This window comes from Trachemys scripta, chromosome 9 (genome assembly GCF_013100865.1).
Source record: "Trachemys scripta elegans isolate TJP31775 chromosome 9, CAS_Tse_1.0, whole genome shotgun sequence".
Lineage (NCBI taxonomy): Eukaryota > Metazoa > Chordata > Testudines > Emydidae > Trachemys > Trachemys scripta.
Window position 1 is genome coordinate 19490287 of NC_048306.1, and position 19398 is coordinate 19509684.

At 46.6% G+C, this 19398-nt stretch overlaps 1 protein-coding gene across 1 annotated transcript in view; it reads right to left on the reverse strand.

Moving 5' to 3' along the window:
• AMOT (angiomotin) overlaps positions 1-18870 on the reverse strand; it is a 94213-nt gene extending 75343 nt beyond the window's left edge. The window contains exon 1 of the mRNA XM_034782265.1: positions 18739-18870. The gene's annotated coding sequence lies outside the window, so the exon portion shown is untranslated. The remainder of the gene's footprint in view (positions 1-18738) is intronic.
• Between the last annotated feature and the right edge of the window lie 528 nt (positions 18871-19398).

The window sequence follows — 19398 nt, forward strand, 5'->3', positions numbered from 1 at the left end:
TTTGGGGAGGCATAGCCTCCCCCAGCCTTCCCTACCTGGCCCTCCATACAATTTCTGTATCTGATGTGGCCCTAGGGCCAAAAAGTTTGCCTAGCCCTGCCCCTTCCCCGAGCCCTGGCTCATTATATTCCCCCCTCTCTCAGTGGCTCACTCTCCCTCACCCTCACTCACTTTCACTGGGCTGGTGCAGGAGGGGGTGGGACTGGAGATGAGGGGGTTGGGGTGCAGGAGGGGGCTCCAGGTTGGGGGGTGGAGCCTAGGGACTCAGAGTGTGGGAGGGGTTGAGGCATGGGTTGGGGTGCAGGAGAGAATACGGGCTCTGGGCTGTGGGTGCGAGCTCTGGGATGGAGCCGGGGATGAGGGGCTTGGGGTGCAGGAGGGGGCTCAAGGCTGGGGGGTGGGGCCGAAGGATTTGGAGTGCGGTAGGGGGCTGCAGGTTGAAGCAGGGGTTTGGAGTATAGGAGGGGATACGGGCTCTGGGCTTGGGGTGCAGGATCTGGGGTGGGGCCAGGGATGAGGAATTTGGGGGGCAGGAGCGTACTCCAGGTTTGTGGGGGTTCTCAGGGTTGGGACATGGGCTTACCTCGGGCAGCTCCCGGTCAATGGCGCAGTGGGGGGAGGGAGGGCTAAGGCAGGCTGCCTGCCTGTCCTGGCACTGCGCTGCACATGCCCTGGAAGCAGCCAAACAAGACCGGCTCCTAGGCGGGGGGGGGGCCAGGAGGCTCCACGCGCGGCTCTTGCCCCCAGGCACTGTCTCCCCCAGCTCCCATTGGCTGGTTCCTCGACAATGGGAGTGTGGAGATGGTGCTTGGGGCAGGGGCAACGCACGGAGCCCCGTGGCCACCACCCCGAGGACCAGACCTCCTGGCCACTTCCAGGTGCAGCACGGTGCAAGCCAGGACAGGTAGGGACTAGTCTGCCTCAGCCCTGCACCACCTCCCTAGGGAACCCATTCCAGTGCTTCACCACCCTCCTAGTGAACTTTTTTTTCCTAATATCCAACCTAGACCTCCCCCACCACACTCCTTGTTCTGTCATCTGCCACCACTGAGAACAGCTGAGCTCCATCCTCTTTGGAACCCCCTTTCAGGTAGTTGAAAGCAGTTATCAAATCCCCCCTCATTCTTCTCTTCTGCAGACTAAACAATCCCAGTTCCCTCAGCCTCCCCTCATAAGTCATGTGCTCCAGCCCTCTAATCATTTTTGTTGCCCTCCGCTGGACTCTTTCCAATTTTTCCACATCCTTCTTGTAGTGTGGGGACCAAAACTGGACACAGTATTCCAGATGAAGACTCACCAATGCCGAATAGAGGGGAATGATCACGTCCCTCGATTTGCTTATCAGTAATTGTGGTTGTGAAATCCTCATTTCTTTATTGTTTTGTCATTATGGTCCCCACTTCCCTATTGTTTATCTGTATGGTCTCTGTCCAGTTCTTTTCTGTCTGTTACATAATTAATTTTGCTAGGCGTAAATTAATTAAGGTGGCGGGGTAGGATTGGCTAAAGAATTTTGTTACACTATGTTAGGATTGGTTCGTAAAATGTTAATATAATGATTGGTTAAGGTATAGCTTAAAAGGATTCAAATTTTGCTATATAAACTGGGGTCCCAAAGGAAGTTATTTGGGGACCAACTCCAGGACACAGCCCCAAAGATCAGAGCTGCCAGACCTCAACTCTCTCCCAATGAAACCGTACAGAACCTGGAGTCCCCCAGATGGACCTGATCTTGACAGGACATCAAGAAAAGTTCATGTGTCTTATTGGGAGTGGTGAGCACTGTATGTGTAGCGTGTGCAGTCTGGTTTTGGTGATTGTTAATAAATAGAGCTTATGTAGTATATTACTGGTAAAAGATCCCATAAACCTGCAAAAGATTAAGCTCTTGAGTCCACAGGGAAAGGGTGTTTCCCTGGAGCCCACGGAGGAGTAGAGCCCGAAGCCCACGGAGGGGTAAAGTTAGGTGCTTTTCACCTGGAGCCCTAGGAACTGGGAAAGGGTAGGGTAGGGTTACCATACGTCCTCTTTTTCCTGGACATGTCCGGCTTTTCGGCACTCAAACCCCCGTCCGGGGGGAATGGCCAAAAAGCCGAACAAGTCCGGGAAAATGGCGGCTCTGCTCCTCCCCTGACTCTTCAGTTCTGTTTAAGAGCTGAGCGCTACCGGCTTCGGGAGGGGAAGTGCCCGGCTGGGGGTGCAGGGTCCGGCGGCAAGGGAGCTGCCCGAAGCCCAAGCGCTACCGGCTTCACGGTTTGCCGGGCAGCCTCCAGACCCTGCGCCCCCGGCTGGGTGCTTCCCCTCCCGGGCTCCAGCTGCGCTGGGGAAGCGCCGGCCGGGGGCGCAGGGTCTGGGGGCTGCCCGGCAAACCGTGAAGCCGGTAGCGCTCGGGCAGCCCTTTCTGCGTGGCTGGGAGTGGGAGGGAGGAGGAGGCGGAGATGGGCGGGAAGGGGCGGAGTTGGGGCGGGGCTGGGGTGGGGAAATGGGCGGGGCCAGGGCCCGTGGAGGGTCCTCTTTTTTTATTTATTAGATATGGTAACCCTAGAATATGGCCCTACATACTTATTTCACTCAGAGATTTGTGGAATTTCATGAAAAAGGCTACAGCTGCAGACTGAGTTAAATAATGGCTTAATATGAAAAGATCACGCAATCAATAGAAAAATACAGGATGGAACCAGAAAAAGAGATGTGGATAGGAAGTTTACTGAAGGTAGAGGAGCCAGAGAACAGGTAGTTAGGAGAGAGGATATTTCCTTGTCTTGCTCTCCCCATATAAATAAGAGAGAAGATACCAATGCTACAAAGTTGGCTAAGAATCATTATTGCTGCTTTATAGAGAAGGGACTTGAGGTGCAGAGGGGATAAGTGATTTGCCCAACGTCAGTGAGTCAAAAGATGAGGCGGGAATAGAACTCAAGAGACTCATGATGCCTTTCCCCTATTGTATCCGGTGGATAACACTACCTACAAGAAAAGCCTCCTTAAAGCTTCCTCTCGGGTGAGAATGGGGTAAACTGCACTTTGTGAAAAGAGAAAGGTCAATCCACTTGTCCCAGCAGAAGCGAGGATGAGGCATAAATTCAATGTGAAACAGGTCATCATACTCCCGAGATGGTAATGATGGGTATTTGCATACCAATGATTTTAAAAATTACTATTGTAAAACCTAGCACGTTTGGGGTTATTAGGAAAATTCTGCCTTCCAGAATACAGACATTTGAACAGTTATGGGCTCTATCTAATGGAGAGCTCTAATGGAGAGCTCAAAAGTTCATCTCTCTCACCAGTGGAAGTTGATCCAATAAAAGATATTGCCTCACCCACCTTGTCTTTCTCGTGGGCCATGTGGTCTTGTTTCACCCTCTCAGTGCTCACAGTGTCTTTCTACAGCAGTTTATTAACCTGCTAATTCTACACAATAAAATTTTAATGACCGTGTAATTTAGCAAACTGCTGTGGGGAAAGTAATTACTGTAGAAAACTTTTACTTAGGCCTGGTCTACATTACAAAGTTAGGTTGACATAAGCCACCTTGCATCTACCTACCTATGCATATGTCTACACTTAAATTGGTCTCTTACCCATGTAAGTACCCCATTACAGCAACGCAGTAACTGAGCAACACTGAGCCATGGTCTACGTACTGAGGTTGACACAGCGCAAGTGTAGCCACTGCATTACTTATGTCAGCCCTAACAGTCCTCCAGCAGCTGTCCCACAATGCCAAACACTGCCCGCTCTGATCACTGCCCAGGGGTCACAGAGACTAGAAGGTCTCCCTCCCCTTTAAAGCCCTGGGAATTTTTCAAATGCCTTTTCCTGACTGTCCAGCTTGGCAAGCATACCTAGCTGCTCTCCACTGTTGTGTGCAACTGTCCAGCTGACCATGCCAGCTACACGCCCAGATGTGCTCCAGTTTGGAGTAGAAGGAGATATTCGATCTCCTGGGCCTGTGAGGAGACGAGAGTATGCAAGCAAAGCTATGGACTGGCTGTAGAAACACTGACATCTACAAGCAGATTGCCAGGGGGATGCAGGAGAAGGGGTATGACAGAGATCAGCAGCAATGCCGTGTGAAAGCAAAGGAACTGTGTGAGCCATATCAGAAGGCCAAGGAGGCCAATAGTTGATCTGGTGCCGAGCCACAGACCTGCTGGTTTTACAAAGAGCTGCATGCCATACTTGGTAGAGACACTGCACACCACCATGGATTCCTTCAAGGAGCCCGAGACACGAGCCCCTAGTCAGTACCGGATTTACCATGGCGCCAGGCCCACGATCCAAAGGGGCCCTGGCCCGGCCCGCTCTTCTCCGCCCCCGCTCAGCGCTCTCTCCTGCGGAGGCAGCGGGCAGAAGCTTGGTCCTGCCGACTCCTGCTGCAGGGCAGGCTCCGCCAGCAGCCAAGCTCGCCACTCCCCCGGCTCTTCCCCAGAGTGTGCTGCGTTCCTTTCCTCCCCCAACCCCCGCATTTCCCCCGGTCACCGAACAGCTGTTCGCTGGCGTGAGGGAGGGGGAGGAGCAGAGCCGCAGTGTGCTTGCCACTCGGGGGAGGAGGCGGAGAAGAGGCGGGGCCTTGGAGAAGGGGGCGGAATCAGGGCACACCTCCTCCAACCCCCTGCCGTGAGCTGTTCAGGGCAGAGGGCTGGGAGCACCCCCATGACCCCAGCCCACACCCCCAGCCCTCTGCCCTGACTCCTGCACCCCCCCACAACCCCAGCCCTGACTCCTGCACCCCCTCACACACACCCAGCCCCCAGACCTGACTCCTGCCCCTCCACATCCCCACCCCCACCCTGAGCACCAAACGGGAGCTCCTGCACACACACCCTCCCCCCCACATACATTCCCACCTGCACCTCTTGCACCAAATGGGAGCTGCCCCAGGTAGGCGCTCCACACCCCAACCCTGAGTGCCCTCCCTTACCCTAGCTCCTGGCCAGACTCTGCACCCCAACCCCCAGCCTGCTCCTGCGTCCTAACTCCCTCCCAGACCCTGCACCCCCAGCCCTGTGCTCAGTGCACCTCCACCCTCAGCTCAGTGCAGAGAGAGACAAAGAGAATGGGCTAGAACCAGGGAGAAGTTAGGTACCTGCTCTATGTGGGCAGGAGTGGGGGGGATCCTGTTTACCCCAAGCCCCTCTCTTGCTCCAGGGACCAACCCTAGCTCCCGCCCCCTGGCCCCTGCCTTGCTCCAGTCAGCGGGGACTAATCCTCCCCCCATACCCGCTGTGCTCTTGCCCCTGGCCCCTGCCTTGCTCCAGCTGGGGACCAATCCTTCCCCCCCTCCCCACATGCCCTGCTGTCAGGGTGGATAAAAATCAATGACTTTTTTAAAAAAATCAAAACATGAGATTTTTTTTATTTAAATCGGATTTTTGAGTAAAAAACCTATCTAAAGATAGTTTTAATTAAGATACATTATATCTCATCATGAAATATGGATTATAAATTCTAATTGTATAGTATGAGACAATATATTCATGTAATGTTTAAAAAAAGTTTTGTAAATGAGTTCCAATAATTCATGGATTAGGGACCCAATCTTATGGGGTTCCACAGGCTTCTATATAGATTATTTAGGTTAATCTTTCTATCTACCCAATGGGACTCAGTGCTCGAAGATACCATCAGAGATGCTTAGTTTTGTAGTTCTCAAACTGTGGATTTGTGTCTCCAGAGATAACGTGCTTGTTAACAGCAAAAATGTTTTAAATAAATAAATAATATATAGAGGTGAGAAATAACAGACCTCAACTCTATTGTCCCTCTGCAAATTTGTGTACACAGAGTCAATCCCTTACCTCTCTTTGAAAGTGAAAAGTTTCAAAAAGTTCAACGAATAGAAGATTGTTGGGGGCGGAATAGATCTGGACAAGGAGAAGAAGTTTGGAGCTAAATGTGAGAAGCAAGGAACATATGCCTTTTTGTTAAAATATAATGTTTGCTGTTGAAGAAAAAAATCCAGAATATTTAATGTTGTTGTTTTAGTTAAATAAAACAATTTAAATGTCTGTCTGGTGATGTTCTCCTCCTAATACAGCCTGGCAAGAAAATCCTCTAAATATTAATGATTAACCTGTTCAAAGGGAGATAGTTCTCCTCCCAGTGACTTCATAAATATCTGCTTCAATTATCTTTAGTAAATGAAATAACCAAGCAATCATTCATTTTCTGACACAGCTGTAAAACTCATCCAAAATGTTTTCAAAATAAATCACTGTTTAAAAATGTATATAGTGTGTACCTTCTAAAAATGAAACCTACATCTATCTCTGAGTTATGAAGGATATGTATTAAGGTTATAACAACCAACAAGAATGTACTTTTATGTAGAAAACCATGATTAAATCAAGTCTTCCTGACTAATGATTTAAATCATGATTTAAATCAAATCCACCCTGCCCGCTGTGCTCTTGCCCCTGGCCCCTTCATTCCCCGGGAGGCCCACAAATATGTTTGGTGCTGGGCCCACAAAAAATTAATCCAGCCCTGCCCCTAGTGTAAATAGTGGGGACAAGGAGAAGGAGGAAAGAAAGAGGATGGGGAATATGTGACCGGGTGGTCCAGCTATGCCGTGAGCCAGGACCTGTTTGAGATTCCACCTCAGACCAATCAGTCCCGACAGTCGAGCATGGGTGAGCCCGATGCAGAGTTAGGAACCTTGGGTAAGTGTATAAATGTCTTTCCCATTACAGAGAAGTTCTGATGGTGCCCGCAACTTAACAGGTCACAGCCACTAACTTGTCATTAATTTACTCTCACTAGAAGAGGTGGCGGTACAACGAAGAGGGGTAGCGTTGTTATCTGCTTTTCATTCTCCTGTAGAGTTGGGGGGGGGGGGCGCTAAGGAGCAGTTTGTTTATGTATACAATGATGACCCTTGAATACTCCTGAGATGTACTCTGCAATCCTCTGTCAAAGGTTTCTATGGATGGCAGCCATATTTATTCCTCCGCGGTAGGACACTTTCCCATGCCAGTCAGCAATTACTTCGGCAGGCGCCATTGCAGCACACAAACTAGCGGCATTCGGGCCCAGGCGGCTTTTGGGACGCCAGCAGCAGCTGTGCTCTCTGTGCCTTTGTTACCCTCAGGAGAGAGATATCAGCTACCGCTATGGAAAACGTTGACAGTATTCAGAGCCAACACTGATGTCGGTGAAGTGTCCCTGATGATTCACCAACACCTGCACAACCATAGAAAAGTAGCCCTTTCTGTTGATGTATTCGGAGGCAAGTTGGTCAGGTGCCAAAATAGGGACGTGTGCTGTCTATTGCGCCACCACAGTTCGGGAACCCCATTGCTGCGAATCCATCCCTGACATCCTGCACATTGCCAAAAGTCACAGTCCTACACAGCAGGAGACAATTAATGGCCCTGCACACTTACATGACAACAGCCCCCACAATTCCAAAATGATTTTCCACTGACCGGCAGCAACCCAGTGCTGCAAGTTTCCACAGTTAGAGCGCCACTCACTTCTCCACTTTCAGTGCAGCACTCATTTGGTGTCCTCCTGCTGGAGGCCTGGGAGGAGCTTGGCACACAGATCCCGGAATGTAGCCTTGTGCATCTGAAAGTTCTGCAGTCACTGCTCATCATCCCAAACCTGCATTACAGTGCAATCCCACCAGTAAGTGCCTGTTTCTGAGGCCTCGAAGCAGTGTTCCACCATCTACAGCTGCTCCGTGAATGCCATCAACAACCTTGAATTGGTTCTCACTATGTTCCACAGAAATCTGCCCTCCAAGAAATCATCATGTTCCCCGCTGATGTGGTTCTTCTTACAGCTCTGCAGATACCATCGAATGCTTGCAATGCTCATGACAGTAAGTCAGAGCTGTGTCATGCCATATGCTTCTGTCAGAGATGGTTGACAGGGAGGGGGGCTGTGTAGGTTCGTGAGATTTTTAAAAAGGCACAAAAATCATGGGATGGAGAGAGTTGCATGTTGGGATGTTGACCCCTTACTCACAGCCACCCTTCGTTTCTGTCCCACCACGGACTGCCAAAACTTCCCCAAAGATAGTGCGCTGAACAATGGTGAGTTGCACACTGGGATACCTACCACACTGTTCATTGACACAAGCACTCCTGGTGAGTACGTGCAGCGCTGACGGAAGGAGCCAAGTCCACATGCTGCCCACAAGCATTATACTAACTGTGGCGGTTTTATGCCAATGTAACTAGCATTGACCAAAATTTGTAGTGTAGACATGGCCATGTAGCCTCAGACCCTGTCTATCCCAGGCTGTACACTGAACTGAGGAACATGGTTCCAGCTAATACTAGGATTGGTAGTTTAAACAGAGTTCCTTAACCCAGTTCCCAGCCCAGCCCAGAGAAGTTGGAACTTTAGTGTGAACAAAAGCGGCAGCCTCACCCACTGAAAATGGAAAATAAAATGAGCAACCATGTTTCTGCCATTAATCCCTTTCGGTTACAGCCTGTAAGGGAAGTGCTATAATTAGCCAGCATGGGCCCCCCTTTTACAGAGCAATTTGGAAGAAATAGTTAGAATGCTGTTAAGCAATCACCCACTACAGAAAATTAAATTAAACATATTGGCTTCACTCTGGCTATATCCATGCCCAGCATCGATGGACTTACATGGGAGTTTTGCCTGAGAAAGGGCTTCAAATTCAGATTCTTGAGTAAATCAAATCCCTCCTTATCTCTAAACCAAGTGTATTAATAAGGACCCATCTCACAGAGGACCTGTGAGCACGCTGAGATCTTTGGGTGTAAAAGGCTATCACTGAAGTGTTTTAGGATTTAAAAGTTTACTGCTTGTCTCCACATAGGCTATGATCTAAAGCCCACTGGAGTCAATGGAAAGACTTACATTGATTCCAGTGGGCTTTGGATCAGACCCACAGGGGACTGTGTGTTATAAAGCAATGTATAAAAAGGCACTGCAGTGCCGGGGCAGCTTTCCATGCACTTCAACACAACGATCATTTGATCAAATTAGTTCGTATTCATCAATGAATATTTAAATTTGGGAATGTCAATTACAAACACCATTACCAGTGATATCAGTAATTATTTGTATTATTATTAATATTACTCTGCTGATCTCCTTTTTTCCCCTAATGTCAACACATTATTAAGGAAAGGTGCCACAATAAAAACTGATAGAGGACATGAAATTCCAGTATAATCAATACTTCGCCACAATGAAAATTATACATAGGCTTCTTTATTCTTCCCAACCAAAATTAATGCCTCTGGTCTAGACTGCAGTTTACTTGTCTTAAAGATCACTTACGAAGAAAAATATTAGACTCATGCATCTCTTTTTTTCCTCTTTGTGTTTTATAAAGAAAGCCATATCACATATATATATATATATATAAAAAAAACAAACTTTTTTTTTGCATTTGAAATTAGAATTTGCCCTGTACGACTCTATGATGAAGAACTAACAATATGATGACACCACAAAAGAATGAAAGTTTAGCAAGTGAGAGGGAAAAGGCTGTTTAGTCAGATAGTGTATTGTTTGTGTTGTTAATAGCTATTTAACTGCAGTGATTATTGAACATTTTGAAGAAAGGAAGTCTTTGCTAAAATTTCAATACTAAGTTCTGAGAACTCATAATAGAACATGTTCTGAGACATTCAGCAAGTCCTCCAGAAAAAGCAGACTTCATATTCTTGATATTTCTAAGGCTAAAAAAAGCAAATTTTCTTCTCTGAAAAAAGAAAAATCTTTCAGGGCCTCTTTATACATCATAAAGAAGCAAAGTAACAACAATAACAAAAAAAAGAAAAAGAAAAAAAGAACACGAGCCCATTTGTATTTAAGTCTTTTGCAGCTTACTTTTAATGTTAGGGTCACAGAATTGAGAGCTGAAAGAGACCTAATCAGATCTTTTTATCCATCCCGCTGCAAGAATAAGAGTATAGCCTCAATCCTACAATGAGCTCCACACACACAGACCTCTCCTGCTCCCCCCATACCTAAGTGGAACTAATTACAGGATCAGCCTATATCCTCCCAATAAAAGCTGCATTAAATATTAAACTGATTCTAAATATTAATTCTGACCAAAAATATTAAAAAGAAGCAGTGAAATGAGAATACATTATCTAAAAAGGAGGATAATCTCTGCTGAGGACAAAACACATGAAACGCTATTCAAAGGATTACAGAGAGAGTGAGCAAAAAAGACAACCAACATCAAGTTTTTTTAAGCAAATGGATAATTTTTAGAAGAAATACATTTCTCCTTTGATGGAACTAAATACAGCAAGCCAGTGAGTTTCAGACAATTGATTCAAACTTTATTTTCCTCAAATCAAAAAAGTACAGATTTGATCACGGAACAAGGTCTGATCAGATTTTTCCAATCAATTTGAAAGGCTGGTTCTGAGTTCTGACAGAGCACCAGCACCCTCTGCTGGAGATACCAAGTTTAATAGCCCATTTAGAGGAAAAATGAGCAAAGCAAATCAATTTCTATTATAAAGACACAATATGCAATTTTTGTTTTAAATGGGCTACAAATTGGACCCAGTTTAACTTAACAAACAACAGCAACACTAAACAGCTTGCTAAACTTTGGCAGACAGAACAGTCACTTTTAAGAGACCAGATCATCCTAGCAGATCATTATGTTTGGTATCTTTGCCAGCTCAGAAACCATTGTTTATAATTTAGTCAACAGTAGAATAAATTTAACTGTTGCAGGTAGTAAACATCATTTTTACTGCTGTTCACAGTAGAAAGCACCTGTTCTGCACTACTGAATAGTCCAGATGCAGTCTGGCAGAACAGGGCTTCCATAATGCTGAATCTTCCAGCTAACCCCTCAGTGATGGCATTCCATCAATTTCATTGATGCTGTGACAAATAACAGCAGCACATTAAAGGTGCATCTACACTACACTGTTTTTCCTTAAAACTTCCCACTGTAACACTGGCATGGGTGCAGCGGTGCCAGTGGTATCAACAGCAGAACGGCTAGTGTAGGCTAGCCACTGGCTTTTTAACTAAAGTGCAGTCCAGACCTGCTCTAAGCCCTATCTACACTAGAACTTCCATCATGAAGCTGCAACAGCGATGTATCACAGGTCCCAATTTTCCTGGTGTACACATAAGCCTTGTCTACACACAAAAGTTATATAGTTAAAATATAGTATAGTGAAAGTGGTACAGCCTCCCTAGTGCAGATTCAGTTATACTGGTATTTATACAGGTAGTATTGCATCCACACTAGGGGTTGTATTGGTATAACTATATCGGTGAAAAATAAAAATCACACCCCACCCCAACATAGTTATCCCAGAACAAAAACTGTATGTAGAGCAGACCTCAGTCAGAAGGGTTAAGACTGGCAAACTGAATCTGTGTGCAGCTCATGGGAGTGTGGGAAACAAAAGAGTCAATGTGAGTTCAGGACAGAGTATTCATTAGCCTTAGGATTGAGTTTCCTGGTTTTTGCCAGTTTGTTTCTCATTGAACAGTTTTCAAAAGTAGCTTTTTGTTCTTCTGATTTCCTTCTTAATATATAGTAATGGAAAGCCATGATATTCAAATTATTTCTTGGAGACTCGTCTCTTCAATAAATACACATTAAGCTGCTTAAAATGGTTTGTTTTGTTTTTTAAATGTCTTGAAAACAGGAATGGGAATCTTTTGATGGACTGTAATGGGTTTCAGCTCAAACCCTTATATAATATACTTGACCCAAAGATCTCAAAAGGCCTCACAAATATCAGCCTAAGGTATTAAACACATACATAAAGAAATTTATTTTTTTTAAATACATGGGGCTTTGGCATGCATCTCCATCAGTGCAACAGTACGAGCCGAACTACAGACCTGCTGCTGGAGTTTTTACCACTGTGTCCTCTAACCCTTGTCTCTGCCTCAAGAGCTCTTTCTTATTGGCAACATTTAATGAGGAGGCACAGTCTGCAATTTATTCACCAGGCTGAGGACACCCAGGTTCACAGCTCTACCACAGCTGACCTGGCCACAGCAGTGGAACAAATTACCCAGTACTTCTGGATGGAATTTTCAGGAGTTCAGCACCCAACACACTGAGGTCTTTTGAAAATTGGCCATAAGCAACACAATGGGAGCTGCTGGATGCCAAGCCCTTCTGAAGATATGACCCTTAATTAGGTGCCTAAATAGGAGTGGAGCTCTTTTGAAAATCTAGCCCTCATTGTGGATGCTTGAGCACTCCAAAATCTGGCCTTGGGCTCTTCTATATATCACCCTATATAACCATGGGACTGGGTGAGGGCTAACTGTTTGCTACTTAATTCAGATAAAACTGAGACAAGGGCAATGGTTTGGAGAAAGCAGCCAGAACAGTTGGCAGATGTTGGGGAGGGGATGGACTGAGGGCTGCAGGGGCTTGGGTCTATTTTACCATTCTCATCTTAGCTGGTAGATATTTATTTGCATGTCAAGGTGTGGTAAATAGTCCTTTATAGTGTATTTTGTATTGTGTGTTTTAATTTATGGGATGGCCATAAAGACAATAGGATGGACACCTACGGAGAGTTTTATAAACCTAAAACAAATAAAATTGTGAGGGCTACTAAGAATAAAGAAATAATAATAATGATAATCAATAGTACAACACAAATAGATAAGATTCAACATACAGCAAGGTCAATTTCAACAGCAATTGTTCTAGTTCTGGAGAGCTTCATCCTAATAATAACAACACTTTACACTTACATATAATCCCAAAGCACTTTTTAACCATACAATCACCAGTGAGATGCAGTTAACTCTGGGGTGGAGGGTGACAGCCAAACAACACACAGCACGTTGCACAAACCATGTGGGGAACAAAGGCTCCTGAGAAGGCAACCAAAGCGAACTCCTACTCTTACTCAAAGTGACAGGTGGTTTCAAACCTGAGGCGCCACGCTTTTCAACACACTGATACTCAGGTCCATGGCAGGTATACACGAGGAGATCACTGCAAGATTGGAAGGTGCTAAAAGCAGGAGTCCTAAGAATTTGAAAGGAATTGTGACACCAGTACAGGACACTTATACCACAGAAAGTTTGGACACTTCTCCCTTTTATTAGCTGTGTTGTACATGCTGGGCCGCTCGTACACCCCTCTCCCCATACTCACACTAACCCTCGCCTCAGTCAGAAATATGAATTCAGTAGTCCTCTCTGGCTCTTGATCATGAATGCAGACTCCTAGGCTTCGGACATCAATAAGCATTTCATACAAAGTGGAACAGCTCCTCCAGGAGAAACTCCCACCCCAGATTACCCTAGCCCACGGGATGCTACGTTCACATGGGAAACCTGGGTTCAACTCCCTGTTCCACATCAGGTAAAGTAGGGATTTAAACCCAGGTCTCCCACATCCTCCACCACCTTTATGAGAGAAAGGGCTAACCTGGCGTAGGCATCTAACTTCAAGAAAGGAGTCGTGGCTTGTATTCTGAGTAGAGGGAAGCACCTCCCTCTGGCCCAGAGTTAGGAGCCCAACTCCTTTTGAGGGGCAAGACTTAGGCCCTACCTTTCTCTTCAGCATTTCCCACTGGCTAGCTTAGGCAGCTCCCAGCTCAGTTTGCTGGCTTGGTGGGTCCCATTCTTAGGTGCCTAAATCTCCCAGGCATTGTACAGGAAACCTGGTCACCTAATTCAGAGCTGTGGATTCAATTAGGAGGCACGACACCTAAAAATGAGGTGCTGCTATGCTGAGTCTAAATCTCCTTTGCAGATCTAGCCCTAATTCTGTAGTAGCACCAGGAATGGCACCTAGATCATCGTTCCTTTCTCTTTAGTTCCACCTAATATTTGAGGCTCCTTCTATACTGGCAATTTTCAAGAATTTTCCCACACTTGTACTAGCACTGGTGCAATTCCACGGTGATAGCAATGGTGGGAAAGCTAGACCAGGCCCAGGCATTTTTACCTCCATTATCTACACCTGCTCAGAGAAGGGTTAGACACCAGGACTATACCCAAGGTCTTTAGATGTATTAACCAGCCTTATAACAGCTCATTAAATAAATGAAGTGACAGCACTGATGGCGCATTGTATTGTGAGGCAATGATCTCTTTGGTGAGAAGACAAACCAAGAGGCCACAATCAAGTACTTTTCCTACACAGTGAGAGTGCTGCAATTAGGTCATCATTGAGCATTATCATCACAATCCAGGGCAGACACATTCCTAGAGAATAACTATGACATGACATCAAGCATTCAGACTGCAGAAGAGGATATTATCTGTAGTGGTACTCAAAGTGAACACTGTAGGGAAACATCAATCCTGGGGTGTTCTATTTCCAATAGGCAGAGGAAGAGGACAAGATATGTAAATCTGGTTTAGCACTAGGATAGGATTCAGAGTTTGTGTTTGAGGCTGACACAGGAGAATTCAGATCCATTTATGACAAAGTGTCACATGCTGACCTTACAAAATTTTGCCCCAGCATTCTTCACAAATTTTCCCTCATCTTAGAATAATAGAATATTAGGGTTGGAAGAGGCCTCAGGAGGTCATCTAGTCCAATCCCCTGCTCAAAGCAGGACCAACACCAACTAAATCATCCCAGCCAAGGCTTTGTCAAGCCGGGCCTTAACAACATCTAAGGATGGAGATTCCACCACCTCCCTAGGTGACCTATTCCAGTGCTTCACCACCCTCCTAGTGAAATCTTAGGAGTCATGTAAACTGAATTTAGACTCTGAGTTCCAGTTCTGGGCAATCTCTAATTCTGAATGATTCTTTCTCTTCTATGAATAGACTGAAGTAGATCCAGGGCCAACTCTGATAGGTTCAGACTCCAGCTTTGAATAAGTTCCCTAACTTTCAGATACTTATTCGAATGACAGAACTTGGATAAGGGACCAACGGACAGAATATTCTCCACAAGGCCCCTCAACCCTGGAATTCACTCCCCAGCTCCCTTTCCTTTGGTCTGTAATAACCTAAATACATTGATCTACAAGACACACCACAAAGCCCTTTGATTTGAGCAGGTGCTTGAGGAGAATTGAGATTTGAGAGCTAATAGGGTATGGAGTTTTATTTGATATGGAAATTGTGGTTTTGTGGAATGGCTTCCCGTGTGTGGGAAAAGGTCATTGGTTTGTCACTGCTGCTTTCATTAACTGGATTGTATTCTTAATGATCTGTGGAGGGTGCCCAGAGCCTGCAACAGGCATCCTTAATGCGGATAATAATACTTACCTGTTTTGTAAAGCACTTTGAGATCTACTGAAGAAAAGTGCTAAGTAAACACTAGGTATTATTATGATATATTGGAATCAAAATAAAATTCAAGCAGAAGCTCTCCTCCCTTGAACAAGTCGTATTTCCTGCTTCTATCACACCGCCTTGGGACTGAAATCAGGATCTTTGCCAGGATTAAGCCACTAATTTTATGTGAAGTGACAGTTAGTTCCAGAACTTTGCTCCCTGCTGTGGCCCCTTTGAGACACGCTAACCAAGCAGCTGAGGATTCCTCCAGCATAGGAAGCAGCAGGAGGAAGAGGCATTACTGAAGAGCCTTGTGCTGCAGGCATCCTGGGCTAGTAGAACAACCCCTAGGAAGCCACTGCTGTGGGAACTTTGGGCTGCTCCAATTTATGTGGAGGGGTCTATCAGCTCTTGGCTGCCCCCAAGAGAACAAAGGAGGTTTAAACCCACCTTGGGTCCAATTTATATGCTATGCTTCATCAGTACCCAAAATCTAGCTTTTACTGCCCAATCTTGCAGCCCTTACACAGGTAAATACAGGACTGGCTCTAGGCACCAGCAAAGCAAGCACGTGCTTGGGGAGGCACAATTCCAGGAGCGGCATTTTTTTGTTTGTTTGTTTTTGGCTTGGCCAGTTGCGCTCTCAGAGATTGGGGCAGCAAATTTTTTGCTTGGGGTGGCAAAAAAAAAAAAAAAACTAGAGCTGGCCCTGGGTAAATAGCGCACTGAAATTAATAGGATTTATTCCCTGTGCTTGGATTGCAGGGTCAGGCTCATAGTGGATATTTAATAGGTTTAACAAAGACAGAATCCCAACCTACATATTCTCCCAATTTGCCATCACCTCAGTGCCTGGCCTCAAAGATCATTAGGCCCAGATCCTGCCCAAGGCTGCGGTGATTAGCAGGATCCTGACACTTATTCAAGAACAAAGAACTGAAATAAATTTATGGAGCTAAATGTGATTTGCAGGAAGTGGCACAAAACTATAACTACTGACTCTGCTGGGATTATTGCAAACTGAGTGAAAAACTTGTTCTCTTGACACATCCCAGCTGGTGGGTATGGATTCACTTACCCTCTTTCGAATGTAAAGAGGCCATAGGGGACGGATGGAAAAAGAGAGCAGAATCTTTATGTAGATGCTATAATAAAACTATAATAAAGAACAATATTGTCAGACATATAGATGAACATCATTTGTTGAGGAAGAGTCAACATGGTTTTAGTAAAGGGAAATCATGCCTCACCAATCTACTAGAATTCTTTGAGGGGGTCAACAAGCATGTGGACCAAGGGGATCCAGTGGATATAGCGTACTTAGATTTTCAGAAAGCCTTTGACAAGGTCCCTCACCAAGGCTCTTACGCAAAGTAAGCTGCCACAGGATAAGAGGGAAGGTGCTCTCATGGATTGGTAACTGGTTAAAAGATAGGAAACAAAGGGTAGGTATAAATGGTCAGTTTTCAGAATGGAGAGAGATGAATAGTGGTGTCCTTCAGGGGTCTGTTCTGGGACCAGTCCTATTCAACATATTCATAAATTATCTGGAAAAAGGGGTAAACGGTGAGGTGGCAAAATTTGCAAATGATACAAAATTACTCAAGATAGTTAAGACCCAGGCAGACTGTGAAGAGCTACAAAAGGATCTCTCAAAACTAGGTGACTGGGGAACAAAATGATGGGGTTTAAATTAGCTGTTACCACTCAAGAAAGATTTTGGAATCATTGTGGATAATTCTCTGAAAACATCCACTCAATGTGCAGTGGCAGTCAAAAAAGCAAACAGAATGCTGGGAATAATTAAGAAAGGGATAGATAATAGGACAGAAAATATCATGTTGCCTCTATATAAATCCATGGTACGCCCACAGCTTGAATACTGTGTGCAGATGTGGTCACCCCATCTCAAAAAAATATATATTGGAATTGGAAAAGGTTCAGAAAAGGGCAACAAAAATGATTGGTGGTATGGAATGGCTTCCGAATGAGGAGAGATTAATAAGACTGGGACTTTTCAGCTTGGAAAAGAGACGGCTAAGGGGTGATATGATTGAGGTCTATAAAATCATGACTGGTGTAGAGAAAGTAGATAAGGAAATGTTGTTTACTACTTCTCATAACACAAGAACTAGGGGTCACCAAATGAAATTAATATGCAGCAGGTTTAAAACAAATAAAAGGAAGTATTTTTTCAACCAATGCACAGTCAACTTGTGGAACTCCTTGCCAGAGGATGTTGTGAAGGCAAAGACCACAACAGGGTTCAAAAAAGTAATAGATAAATTCATGGAGGATAGGTCCATCAATGGCTATTATCCAGGATGGGCAGGAATAGTGTCCCTAGCCTCTCTTTGCCAGAAGTTGGGAACAGGCGACAGGGGATGGTTCGCTTGATGATCACCTGTTCTATTCATTCCCTCTGGGGCACCTGGCATTGGCCACTGTCGGAAGACAGGATACTGGGCAAGATGGACCTTTGGTCTGACCCAGTAGGGCTATTCTTACGTTCTTATGCTACAGGTTTGGGGCTGGGGGTGCAGGTGGGGCAGAGCAGTCCCACACTTTGGTGTTGGGGGAGGGCTCTCTCTGGGCTTTAAGGCAAGCTGGAGGGGGGACGGAAACCCCTTCCTCTGTCTAATACCCCCACCCTTCTTGTATCCAAGTACCTCACAGTTATTAATTAATAGACTCCCTCTGCCCCCCAAGGTCACAAAAGGAAGCTGTGGAAGAGCCAGGAACTGAATGCAGGTCTCCAGAGTCCCAGCTCAGTGCCTTAGCCACAAAACCCGCCCTCCAGCTCCTGCCTCCGCCCGCTAGAGTGGGGCAGGGGAAGAGAGGCAAGAGAACCCCGGGCTCTGAATTCCGGGGAGCGCAAGACAGCTCCTTTCGGGCGATACAGCGTGGGCAGGGAGCCAGTAAAGCCAGACTGCACCTGTAGGACTCCGGTGCAGGTGCAGAAAGGGGACAGAAGGGGAGGGCAGCCCCCTGCCACCTGCGGGGAGCTAGGGGGAGGGCAGCCCCACCCCCGGGACTCTGGGGAGGGAGTGGCGCGGACTAGGACAGGGTTTGGTTGGGGGAGGAGGGAAGAGATGGCCAGCGAGGGGAGGGGAGGCCAGTCCCCCTCTCTCGCGGCTCCGGGGGGAGGGGAGGGATCCAGCCGGTTTTGTTTCTCGCCGCTGCCCTTTGGAGGGAGCTAGAGCCGCAAATCCCTGTCCCAGCAAACGCCCTTAAAGCCCCGTGACAGCGAGAAGGGGGAGGAGATCGCCGCCCCCCCCCTTTGTTGGCGGACACAAAGCAGTTCAAAGGGCAGCAGCGGAAAAGCGATGGCAGATCCTTCTTCCTCCCCCTGGGCTGCCGGGAGCCGCTCCCGGGTGCGCCCGAGCCTGCCGCACAGCCCGGGCACGGCCAGCGAGCCACGCGCCCAGCCCCCGGGGGCAGCAGCTGGGTGTAGCCAGGTACGGAACCGCGCACGCTCGTGTGCCGGGTAGATCATCCCCCTCCGCCCTGTGGGGCAGCGCCCCAGCTGCTTACCCCGCGGGCACCTGCCCCAGCAGCCGCCCACACTTCATCCATCTTGCGCCGCGTCCCCTGGAGGTGACAAAGCCGAAGCCGGCACGACAATGAGACACACCGAGGCGCTCTGGGAACTGCCTACCGCCGCTTCGGTGATTAACTTTCACCAGGCACCTCCAACTACGACTCCCAGCATGCCCCACTGTGGGAACCCGCTGCAAAGTCTGCTGGGAAGTGTAGTTCTCTCGCCCTTACACGCCCCCAAAAGGTCCCCAGGGAAGACGTGAGTCCACAGCTGTGCTGCACTGGGGGTCTCAGCCCGGATCCCAGTGCCTTGTGAGCCATAGTGAAAATAACCACCGCTGTTATGTGTCTATATATACAAAAAGCAACCTTTCGCTTGAATGACTTATGTTAGGCTAAGGCAGAGGGTGTCCAATTGTCTCTTGATGAACTGGCTGTCCTAACTGTTGTTTTATACATATATATAGTATTAGGTACAGTACACCTACAGCCATAGAGAGAGAGAGAAGAGAGCATTCACCATAAAGACATGTTCCCTTCCCCGGATTTTATCCAATAAACTACAACCCCAAAAGCCTGAGATTTGTAATGAGTAGATTGCATTTGAAGTCTAAATATTTATTACTTTTTACATTTGAGACTAACTGTTGAATC